At 52.5% G+C, this 11125-nt stretch overlaps 1 long non-coding RNA gene across 1 annotated transcript; it reads left to right on the top strand.

Annotated features, from left to right (window-relative positions):
- The first annotated feature begins 421 nt into the window (after positions 1 to 421).
- LOC111936462 (uncharacterized) lies at positions 422 to 3153 on the top strand. Its single transcript, XR_002868161.2, has 2 exons — positions 422 to 972; positions 1416 to 3153. It is a non-coding gene; the product is annotated as an uncharacterized LOC111936462 (long non-coding RNA).
- Positions 3154 to 11125: the final 7972 nt, after the last annotated feature.

Below are 11125 nucleotides of genomic sequence, written 5' to 3'. Positions count from 1 at the left end.
GGTGAGGGGGTGGCTGCGGGGATGTCCGGGCATCGGGATGAAGCGGTGCCAGCACAGGGATAGAGGGATGAGCCATCAGCTGGGATTTCTCCAGCGCTTAAAAGCCTCCTTCACATTCTGTGTCATGAAACACAGCCGTGATTTTTGCTTTACAAGTGTGATTGCTTATAACAGCATGAAATTACAGCCAGAGCTGGTCAGCCTGGCAGCAGATAAGCGGAGCTGGGAGTGTGGCACTGTGCTGGTACATGGGGAGGGAGGGAGGGAGGGAGGGAGGGAGGGAGGGAGGGAGGGAGGGAGGGAGGGAGGGAGGGAGGGAGGGAGGGAGGGAGGGAGGGAGGGAGGGAGGGAGGGAGGGAGGGAGGGAGGGAGGGAGGGAGGGAGGGAGGGAGGGAGGGAGGGAGGATGGCAGCCCCTGGTGAGCCACAGTGGGCTCATCACCGCTCTGGGCTATCCCAGTGGGAGCCCAGAGGAGGTGGATGCTGCAGGGTTAGACCTGGTGGTGATGGAGCTGCCTGGGCAGGAGGGATTCATCCAGGGGCTCAAACTGGGAATAAACACGTGGCTTTGCCCTTGCCCAGGGCATCCTCAGCCTCTCATTTGCAGACTCCAGTTCTGAGCACCCTGGGTGCCACTTCAACACTGCCCTGTCCCACACCTCCCTAAATCCCTGTCATTCCTGGTGTTTTCCTCATTTTCATAAGCTTTTTTACCACTCTGAGGGAAAAGTTCTCCATTTACTCATCACTGCTCTAATTCCATTTGCGAGCTGTGGGTGTCAACCAGAGGTGGGCCAGCGAGAGCCGGGACGGATTCCTGGTGGAACGAGCCTGTGTGTTGTGGCTGGGATTGATTTCATGGTGCAGAAGGCACTCAGCAGCAGCCCCTGCCTGTCCTCCTGCCACGCACAGCACTGTGGAAAATGCACTTATTCGCATATTAGACCGATTCTCTGAAGTTCAAACCTTCCAGGTATTTCTGGTCCCTCCCAGTCTTGCCTTGTCTGCTTTCATCCCCTTTCATCCCTCTGCCCCTGCGCCTCCCTGGTTCTGCACTGCTTCCCGTGTTTGTCAGAGGGCAAATAAAGCAGCTGAGGGATGGCCCAGGGCTGGCAGCACTGGGGGCTGGGAGAGTTTTCCTGGTGACTGCGCTGTGCCAGCCTGACCTTTGCAGGGAGCAGCTCCGGCAGCCCAGGACTGCTGCACGTGGCTTTCCCTGTGCCACAGGCTCGGCACAGCCAGGAAAGGGGCCCATCCCCGTGTCTGGATCACTGCTCTGTGCCCAGAAAGCCTCGAGCATCACGGCATGGCAGGAGGGGCCTCTGTGGGATGGGCAGTGCTGGTGGTGGGACAGGGCTTGGGGGGTCAGGGCAGCGCTGCTCTGGGAATCTGTCGGTGCCTCTGCCTCTTCCTCAGACCCTGACGGATCCCTGTGGCTGGTGGCTGAGTCTTTCACCCTGAACCGAGCTGACAGCTTCCAAAACTCGTGTTGATGGATGATCTCATCAAGCAGGGCAGCACTGCAGGGGCGGGAGGGGAGCAATATGTCTTATTGCCTCCACTGGGGGCTTTGCTGGCAGCGTGAGGATGGCTCATTCCCTCTTCCCCAAAGCCAGGGAAGAAGCAGGTGTGTTCACTACTGCAACATGGCCTGGGAGCTCCCTGAGGCACTGGGAGCAGATGCCAGACAGAGATTGGGGTGCTCCTTGCTGGTGCTGATCCTGCTGCCGCCCAGAGCAATGACCCATTTCCAGCTCTCATGCCCAGAAGGAGCCAGTGAGATGACCCAAAGCAGCCAAGGGAGTCACAGGGCTGGAGATGTGCCTGCAGCCAGGGAAGACACCTCAGTGTGCTGGAGAGCCATTTCCATGCTCACCCCTCATTGTTAGTTCATCCCCATGTGCTCGCAGCGTGGATATCCAAGGGGGGATGATCCAGCACAGGAGCAGGAGGGATTTAGATTTTTCTTTGGGGGATCATGCTTATTTTCTTGACATGCTTCTGTCAAGGAATTCTGTACAGTGGTGAAGAGGATGAACAGACTCTCCCCAGGGGTGCCTGGGTGCAGTTTTGGCAGGGGATCAGGGTCTGAGCAGAGATGGACTCTGCCCTTCAGCACTGCTGAAGATGCTGGGGTGCTCTGGGGCTCATGGCCCAGGGGAACACAATTTGGTTTCCCCAAGTTTGTTTGCTCTCGAAGTGAGCAGCTAAAGGGAGAGGGAGAGCTTTAGCAGGGGAAGGTTCCTGGCTGTATTAGAGGGAAGATTTGCAGTGCTGGCCCCAGGATCAAGGACTGCATTAGTATTGACCTCAGGTATGGTGAGATTTCCTAACTCAGCACAAGGCTGTGCTCGACTCTAAACCTCACAGAGGGCTGGGTAGCGATAGCTCCTGCCTTGCAGGAGTGTTTGGGGTCTTGATTCATCACTGTCTCCTCAGCACCCCCATTCCCAGAGGGGAAGGATGCTCTGGCAGTGCAACCCACAGCCCTGGCTGCTGCTCGTGCATCAGGCACCAAGGTGGCACTGAAACCAAACGTTGTGCTGAGCAGGATCGCAGCCCCAGGCTCGGGGGGGAGGGAGATGATGGAGGAAAGCTGGGGAATAAAGCTCCCCTATCCCCTCATCCTTCTGCTGCAGCTCTGCCCTGGCAAAACGGAAGGACCTCATGCTGGGCTTCAGGCAGAAAGAGCAGGTGATGGTTGTAAAGTCTCGTGTTGCTTGCAGGAATGAGTTATCCCAGGAAAAATGCAGGTTTTTCTCCCCCTGTGGGCTCCTGAAGCTTTGATATGCTCCTCCTGCAAGTGAGAGAGCCAAAGGGAACATGGAATCGGCACCATCTTCCCCCCGGAGTTCTTCTTCAGGCTTCACTTGGCGTCATAATGATCCAATCAATCCCAGGAGGCTCCAAATAATTATTAATTAAGGCAATGATTGGGTGATTTGGCCGTCATTGCAGCTGTCTTTCACGGGGAGAGAGAAAAGCCTGTTCCTTTCTTATTTTTCCCTAAAGCCTGACTCTGATGGCACGCGGCTGCTCTGCAGAACACAATGTAATAGCAGGGTGAGTCACAGCCAAGGATTTGTATTCAATATCGGTTCGGATTACATTAGCTTTGCCTAATGCCTGAGCAATAAAGTGCCTCTTCATTGTATAGCTGCAGTTTATTTCGGTTCCTGGGCTGGTACAGAGCAAACATCCATCATGCAGCAACACGTGTGCCCTGCGCCGGGAGCGGCCTGGGGGATGCCGGCTCTGCCTCTCCTCCTGCTCCTGCCAGGAGCTCCTGTTCTCATGGAATCCTGGAACTCTTTGGGTTGGAAGGGGCTTTAAAGCCCATCTTGTCCCACCCCCCGCCGTGGACAGAGGCGTTTTCCACTAGAGCACGTCACTGCAGCCTGGCCTTGGACATTTCCAGGGATGGGGAATCATCCATTTGTTCAGCCATGAAACCTGCCCAGCTGTCACACCAGAGCCCGGCTGAGCACGGTGGCCTGTTCTGCCCCACGGGGTGCTGTGCTGGGTGCTTCACTCCAGGAGCAGATCCCTGAATCCCCCGGAGCAGAGCACAGGTCCAGCACAGCATTCCAGCCCCAGTGTCCGGGCTGCAGCCTCTGGGCGCTGGCTCTGGCTGGGATGTGGAGCCACCAGCGTGGATCTGGCAGCTCCCTGGGCTGCTGCCATCCCCACTGCTGCTCTCACCCCTCCGCCAGCCTCTCCTCGCTGCCTTCCCCACTCGTGCCGTTCCCCCTGTGCCGGAGCTGTGGCAGAGGAGGAGAGGATGCAGAAAAGCAGCGAAGGCTGCGGGAGCACGGCCCGGGCTGCAGCAAAGGTTCCTGCGCTGGGCTCCGGCAGCTCCGCGCCTCCGGCACAGCCTGGAGCAAGGGCAAGGGGACAGCCAGGATCGCTTTTGCTGCTTTGCACAGCTCTGGGGAAACGGAGCGTTTTTCCTTGGCTGCCCTAACGGGACCCAGCGATGATTCACGTGGGCAGCGGTGAGTAAGAGTCTTATCTTTATTTACTCGATGGTTTCGCTGTGGAAGACCTCGCAGGAGGAGGGGCAGGTCCACAAGGAGCCTCCGTGAGCGCTTCCAGCCTGGCTCTGCCGGGAGGAGGGCTGAGCACGCCGATGATTTATGAACTCTCCCGTGCAGGGCAGAGGGCTCTTTCTGCCTTGCTGGGCTTGTTGGAGGAGGGAACCGGTCCTCGATCAGAGAAGCTGCCAGAGGTTTCTTCTATTGCCGAGGAAATAGAATATTTATATTAGAACAGAATAGAACAGAACAGAACAGAACAGAACAGAACAGAATAGAACAGACTAGAACAGAATGGAATAGAATAGAATGGAATGGAATGGAATAGAATGGAATGGAATAGAATAGAATAGAATAGAATAGAATAGAATAGAATAGAATAGAATAGAAAATAGAGTAGAATAGAATAGAAAATAGAGTAGAATAGAATAGAAAATAGAATAGAATAGAATAGAATAGAATAGAAAATAGAATAGAAAATAGAATAGAAAATAGAATAGAATATAGAATAGAATAGAATAGAATAGAATAGAATAGAATAGAAAATAGAATAGAAAATAGAATAGAGAATAGAATAGAATAGAATAGAATAGAATAGAATAGAATAGAATAGAATAGAATAGAATAGAATAGAATAGAATAGAATAGAATAGAATAGAATAGAATAGAATAGAATAGAATAGAATAGAATAGAATAGAATAGAATAGAATAGAATATTCCCACATCTCCTCCTGCCGTGTTGCGGGGTCCCTTCGTGTTTGTCACCCGGCCAGGGAGAGGGGCCGCAAGGAGGAATCCGTGAATTCCCCCTGAGCTCCCTGCCGTGTCCCCAGAGGGGACAGCTCAAAAAGCCACCAGCAGCCAGGGAGCTGGAGCCAGCTGGTGACACAAAGCCCCACACAATGTGGGAATGAAGGGAGCTGTGCTGGGGGAGAGGAATGCCCCTGGGATGGGGTCCTTAGGGCTGAGTGATGCCACCACCATGGATTAGCGGCACCGCCCGCGGCACTCGCAGTGTCCCCGGTGTCCCCTGCTCCAGGGGCAGAGCTGTCCTGTTCCCGCTGGAGCCATCGTTAGAGGTGACATCTGATTGCTGAGAACAGCTCAGAATGGCAGCCCGTGACTGCCAGCAGGGCTGGGGCAGTGCCAAGGCTGGGCCAGTGCCAGCCCTGGCTCCGCAGCCAGCCCTGGAGCGTGCCCGGCCCGGGATGGGGCTGCTCGGAACACCCACCTGCAGGGCACCTCCAGCACCCTCGGCTTTCCCACCTGCATTCCCAGGAGCCAACAGCTCTCCCGTGGCCTCTTTGGGACCCTTTGCTGCTGGATAACCCCTTCTTTTCTTGGCCACCCCTCACACTCCAGGATGTGCCGGTGGCGTGGCTGTGGCAGCAGCTGTGGGAGAGCCACGAGGGCTGAGCAGGGCAGGGAATTCCCTCAGTGCTTCCCAGGCTGCTGGGATGGGAACGGGGATCCCTGAGCCCTGATCTTCCCACAAAGCCAGCCCTGCTTCCACTGAGGGGTTTAATCCATGGGGCTGATGCTAAACGTGTCAGTGCTGGCAGCAGCCGATGGCTCCATGCTGAGGGTGGCTCTCTGGGACTGAGAAACAGTTCCCATCCCACAAAATTTGGGTAAAAAGCTCTGTTTTCTGGGACTGCTGGCGAGACAGTGTCCTACGGGAGCGGGGGAATCTGGATTCCTCGGTAAATCTACTGCCATCCAAGAAAAAAACACATTTTAATCAAATCCAAGGCAGTGCTGCGATCTAGACACAGGGAATATAGGCCATGCTCACAAACTGGGAGGCTGCGTCCCAGAAAACATCAAATGTGAAAATAATTTAGAGGCTGGAGGAGCAAAAGCGGCTCCACAGGCATTCCTAGGGCTCTGACACCTTCCAGGCTGGAGGCAGTGGCCCCAGCACAGCCCTGGTGAGCTTTAGGGGGTTGCCTGATGCACCTGTGGGACCCAGGGGAATATTCCATGCAGGGCTGGGAAATGTGGTTCATTAAAGAGGGGTTTGGCAAAGAGGAGAGGGTGAATAAAAGAGGGAGGAAAATTCTTTGAGGACTGAAAAAACACCAATGAAAGGCGAGGAGGGAGTGAGGTCCCTGGGGTTTAGCCAAAGGAGGATCCAGAGGTGCCTTGAATTCGCTCTGCAAAAATGTTCCTGGGATACAGCAAGCTCTGAAAGGGCCTTTTAATCCAGCAGGGAAAGCACAAGAGAGCCAACAACTGGAGCTGGAGCCAGACACATTTAAATTAGAACAAAAGACACATTTCTAATAGTGAGGTAATTAACCACTGGAACAAATTATCAAGGGGAAGTGGTGCTTTCTCAGTCTCTTGAAGTTTTCAAATTATGTTGGGATGTTTTTTTCCCTGAGAAAAAGCTTCACTTCAGCAAAAAACAACTGGAGGAATTTACTGCCTGTGCTCGAACGTCAGCCCAGACCCTGCAGAACACTCTGGCCTCAAAATCAGCTTTTTGGTAAAACTGGTGGAATTTTTAAGGCAAACCCAGGTTCAAGTAATTTCCCTGGAATGGGAAGAAGAGACGTTTCCCAGCATAATCCTGTTCTCAGTGAAGCCAGGACTGCTGGTCCTGCCACAAGCCCTGCCCTTACACTTCTCACCCTTGGGGCAATTCCTGGTAAGTGGTGTGAGTGCAAAATTTGGAATTTGGGGAATGGTCTGGATGCATCCCCAGGGTCCTGCTTTGGGTCATGGGGCTGCAACTCCCTGGTGCAAAACCACCCTGGAAGCAGAGCCCTGTCTGGGCAGGGGCTCTCCTTATAGGACATTATAAACATGTGCACAGATACATTTATTTATATTTGTCTATTTACATTTCTGTGGCACATTGACAGGCTTCCAGCAGCAGCTCTGTTGCAGTGGCCATGCCTGGGGTGAGGTTGTCCCTGTGTGTTTGGTGTCAGACAGTTTGGCCCTTCCTGTGAGCTGGGGCTGAGCTGGGAAATCAATCACAGCTGCTCCACAGAGCTCTGGTCCTGTAATTACTCCATGATTAAATAAAAACGTAATTCCTTCAACACCTCCGCACTTCTGCTTTATTGCAGGAGAGCCCACACAAGGAATTAATGTTTAAATAATGGCTTTCCTCCCCAGGAGCAGGCTCTGAGATAGGCAGGAATACATTAACTCTCTGTCCCACGGATGGAAGGAGCAGCACCTTGCTGGGGGCCACAGAGGCGCCAGTGCAGCATCCACTGGGATTTTCCCGGTGGTTTCTGTCTCCATGTCTTCTGGCCACACCCCAGGCTTCCCTCGGGCACAGCCTGTGGATGCAGCCCCCCAAATCCCCACCCCAGCTGGCACCCGGAGCCTTCCTTGGCGTGGTGCCAAGGCCTGGAAACTGCCCAGAAATTCCTGCAGTTGGGATGGAAGTTTGGTGCCTGGAGGAGTGCAGAGCATTCCCGCTGCTGGATTCTGAGCTGATTTCTGAGCTGTCCATCTTTTCCTATCGGCAGATGCCAGCGGGGACGTCAGTGCCTGCTGAAGAATTGTCTCTCCCTGCAAAGGGCGACGCGGTTTCAACCTCTTTATTAAACCAGGCACAATCCTGTGCGCCAGCAGAGATGAAGAAAAGCTCCTGATAAGTGGGACTGGCCATTCCCTGAGTTTCCAGTCTCCTTGGTTACAGTACGCCACACAAATGCTTTTCTCGGAGAGCAGGCTGAGCTGAGAGTTTGAATCCCAGACTGGAGAGGTTCCCCATCTCCCTGCCTCATACCTGGTGCTGCTGAGAGGATGCTCAGCACAGGAGGGGGTGGGGAAGGGGCTCCTGCTGGTTTTGCAGAGGTGTCTGAGCGATGCAGTCTGAGCAGACCCAATGGGCTCTGTGCAATCCCAAACCCCAAGGCCGGGACAAGCTGCCCCCAGCTATAAAATGATGGAGGATGTGCTGCCTGTTGTAACTGGTGTGAGGATGTGGGGACCAGTGTGGGGCTCCGAGAGCCTCAGTCATCACCCAGTCCTGATCCCACACCCAGTGTCAGGAGGGTCCTGATCCCACACCCAGAGTCAGGAGGATGCTGGTCCTATACCCAGTGTCAGGAGGGTGCTGGTCTCACACCCAGTGTCAGGAGGGTCCTGATCTCATACCCAGTGTCAGGAGGGTGCTGATCCCACACCCAGAGTCAGGAGGATGCTGATCCCACACCCAGTGTCAGGAGGATGCTGGTCTCACACCCAGTGTCAGGAGGGTCCTGATCTCATACCCAGTGTCAGGAGGGTGCTGATCCCACACCCAGAGTCAGGAGGATGCTGATCCCACACCCAGTGTCAGGAGGATGCTGGTTCCACACCCAGTGTCAGGAGGATGCTGGTCCTATACCCAGTGTCAGGAGGATGCTGGTCCCACACCCAGAGTCAGGAGGATGCTGGTCTCACACCCAGTGTCAGGAGGATGCTGGTCCTATACCCAGTGTCAGGAGGATGCTGGTCCCACACCCAGAGTCAGGAGGATGCTGGTCCCACACCCAGTGTCAGGAGGATGCTGGTCCCACACCCAGTGTCAGGAGGATGCTGGTCCCAGCTCTCTATCACAGGCAGGAGTGGCTTCAACACAAGTTTGCCACTCTGACCCCCGACCCGTGCTGTGCCTGTGGTGCCACGTGCTGCAATGTCACCTCGGCCGTGTCACCCAGGGCATGGCAGTCCCAAGGGGCTGCTGTCACCACGGCCAACCTGTGGCAGCCATTAGTAACGTGATCCCCTGGCTGGTCAGAGCCTCCTGTAGCTATGGTAATGGACTACCATAATTCACAATTATAATGTCAGATTTAAACCCAAGGCTTGTGCAAAAGGATAAAAATATCTCTTTGCTCGTGGGATCTCGGTATTATTTGCTTTGCTATATTGGAAGCTAAATGCTCTCACGAACATCAAGTGATTGTGCTGAGATTAAACACTTTTCTTCTGTTTATGCACGTTTCACCCTTTTATAGTTTTATTAAAACGCTGGCTGCACTCTCAATTAAGCAAAATCCTTTTGCAGTTGTAAGCACATTTCGTAGGAATAAATAATTTAATCTGAAGGGTGTTTTGGGCTCAAAACCACAATGCCAAGATATTGGGGGGCGCAGAGGTGGGGCAGGGGAGCCCATCTCACTGTGCTCCAGCAGGGATCAGGGACCTGAGCATGGAGCCCTCCAGGTGTGCCCTGGCTGTGCCCCCCTCACACACCTGGTGTGCACCTCCAGCCCATCCTGTAACCCCCAGGGGAAAAGGGGGCTTGTGGCAGAGCCCACACCCCATCGCTCCTGCCTTGTCCTTGGCCACCCATCACAGCAATGCCACCGACACCTTTCATCTGAGGAGCCCAAAACCCCCTGAAAATATTAATAATTAATCACCCAAACTGCACAGCTTGGGCTCCGCCAAACTCGCAGTCGTCGTTTCTCCGAATTTCACATGGAAAAATCTGTCTGTTTTCTGCCATTTCTTAACCTCCAAATGTTGCTTTCTTGGCACTCCCCAGAAAGCACATGTTCAGGTTTCCAGCACAGAATCCTGTTTCCCTGGATCCCTGCCCACGCTCCCCGTGCTCGGCTGAGCTTCCACGTCCTGGTGCTGGTCCCGGTGCCTGCCCGGGGCACCCCAGCGCCCAACCCTGCTCCCCATCCTTGGCACCTCTCCTGGGTGTGTTTGTACAGCACCAGGCAGACAAAATCCCTGTGAAATCCCACCCACTACTGCTGGGAAACTCTGGCAAAGCAGGATGGCTTTATCCTTCAGGATGGCAGCTGACAAAGGCTGTGCTGTTGGAGAGTAATTAAAATGGACAGGTACCAAACCTTTGTCTTAAAACCCCCGAGACCTTGAGCTATTTCTGAGACATCAGCAGAAAGTGGCAGCAGCGTGACAAGCTCAGGGTCAGGGCTGGCTCTGAGGGGCCCTTCTCCCAAGGCACAGCCATGGTGCCCTGGCTGCTCCAACCAGCAGATGAGAACATGAATATTCCTTAGGAAAAGCATTTTCAGCGGCACTGGTTTGCCCCAGTTTTGGATTTTTGCTGTAGGTGATGCCTGGGTGGGTTGGAGTCAGTGCCAGCCCAGAGCTCTGCAATGGGAATGCAAATGAGCCTCAGATCTGGGATTTGCTTTTGCTGGGTGTGTTTTATTCCCTTTACAACCCTCCCTGTGCTCCAGGTACCCCAGTGGCAGCAGGAGGCTCTGGGAGGTTGCTGCTGCAGGAACTCTCCCCAGCTGCTTTGCAATGTGCCACATGAGCACAAAGACCTTGCACCGTAATTAAGCTCTCGCTGTTCTTTCAGGACTTTGATTCACAGAAATTCATCACTCAGAAAGAGCAGCTTGACTGGGAATTGAGGGAAAAACAACACTTTTTCCCCCAAAGCCTTGGCCAATGTGTGGAGGTTTATGCCCAGCAGTGGCACTGCTCCCTCTTCATCACCCGGGTGAGCAAATGAGGGCACATCTCTCTTAAATATAAATTATTTAGCACAATCCAAATTACTGGGAATGTTCACTGCCTGTCCAGCTAAATCTAATTTGTATTAAGTTCATGTGGCAGTAATTTTCCTTAATGGCCAGGGTGGCCTTCTGTGGGTGTGTGGTAAAAATGATCTCTTGGATATAGGTGGGAAAGGCCTGCGTGGGCCTGCACTCCAAAATAACAACCAAAAATTAATTATAGCCATTATAACAGCTCAGAAGTACACTTAGTGAAAGTGGAAAATAGAATGAAGATAATTATAGTGGTTTTTCCCTACTGTATCAGTCATTTGATGACATAGCAAGCTTCTCTATAAATATAGAATGCATCAATAAAATGCATCACACAGAACACAGAATATATAACCTATTATATAATATACAATGTAATTCTAAGATGTATCAGTAATATGCATCTACCATATATTTTTATCAAATAGTTTCTTTATAATATATATATAATTAGATTGTATAAAATATCTCATATAGTATATAAAATATATTCATATTTCTATATTTTTATATTTATTTTTATTTTTATTTTTATCTTTATCTCTATATATTTATATTTATATTTATATCTATATCTATATCTATATCTAAAATTATATT

Source organism: Cyanistes caeruleus, chromosome 18 (genome assembly GCF_971803275.1).
Source record: "Cyanistes caeruleus chromosome 18, bCyaCae1.hap1.1, whole genome shotgun sequence".
In the NCBI taxonomy this organism is placed as follows: Eukaryota; Metazoa; Chordata; class Aves; order Passeriformes; family Paridae; genus Cyanistes; species Cyanistes caeruleus.
The sequence above is the reverse complement of the archived record's forward strand: the minus strand, read 5'-3'. Positions and strand labels throughout refer to the sequence as shown.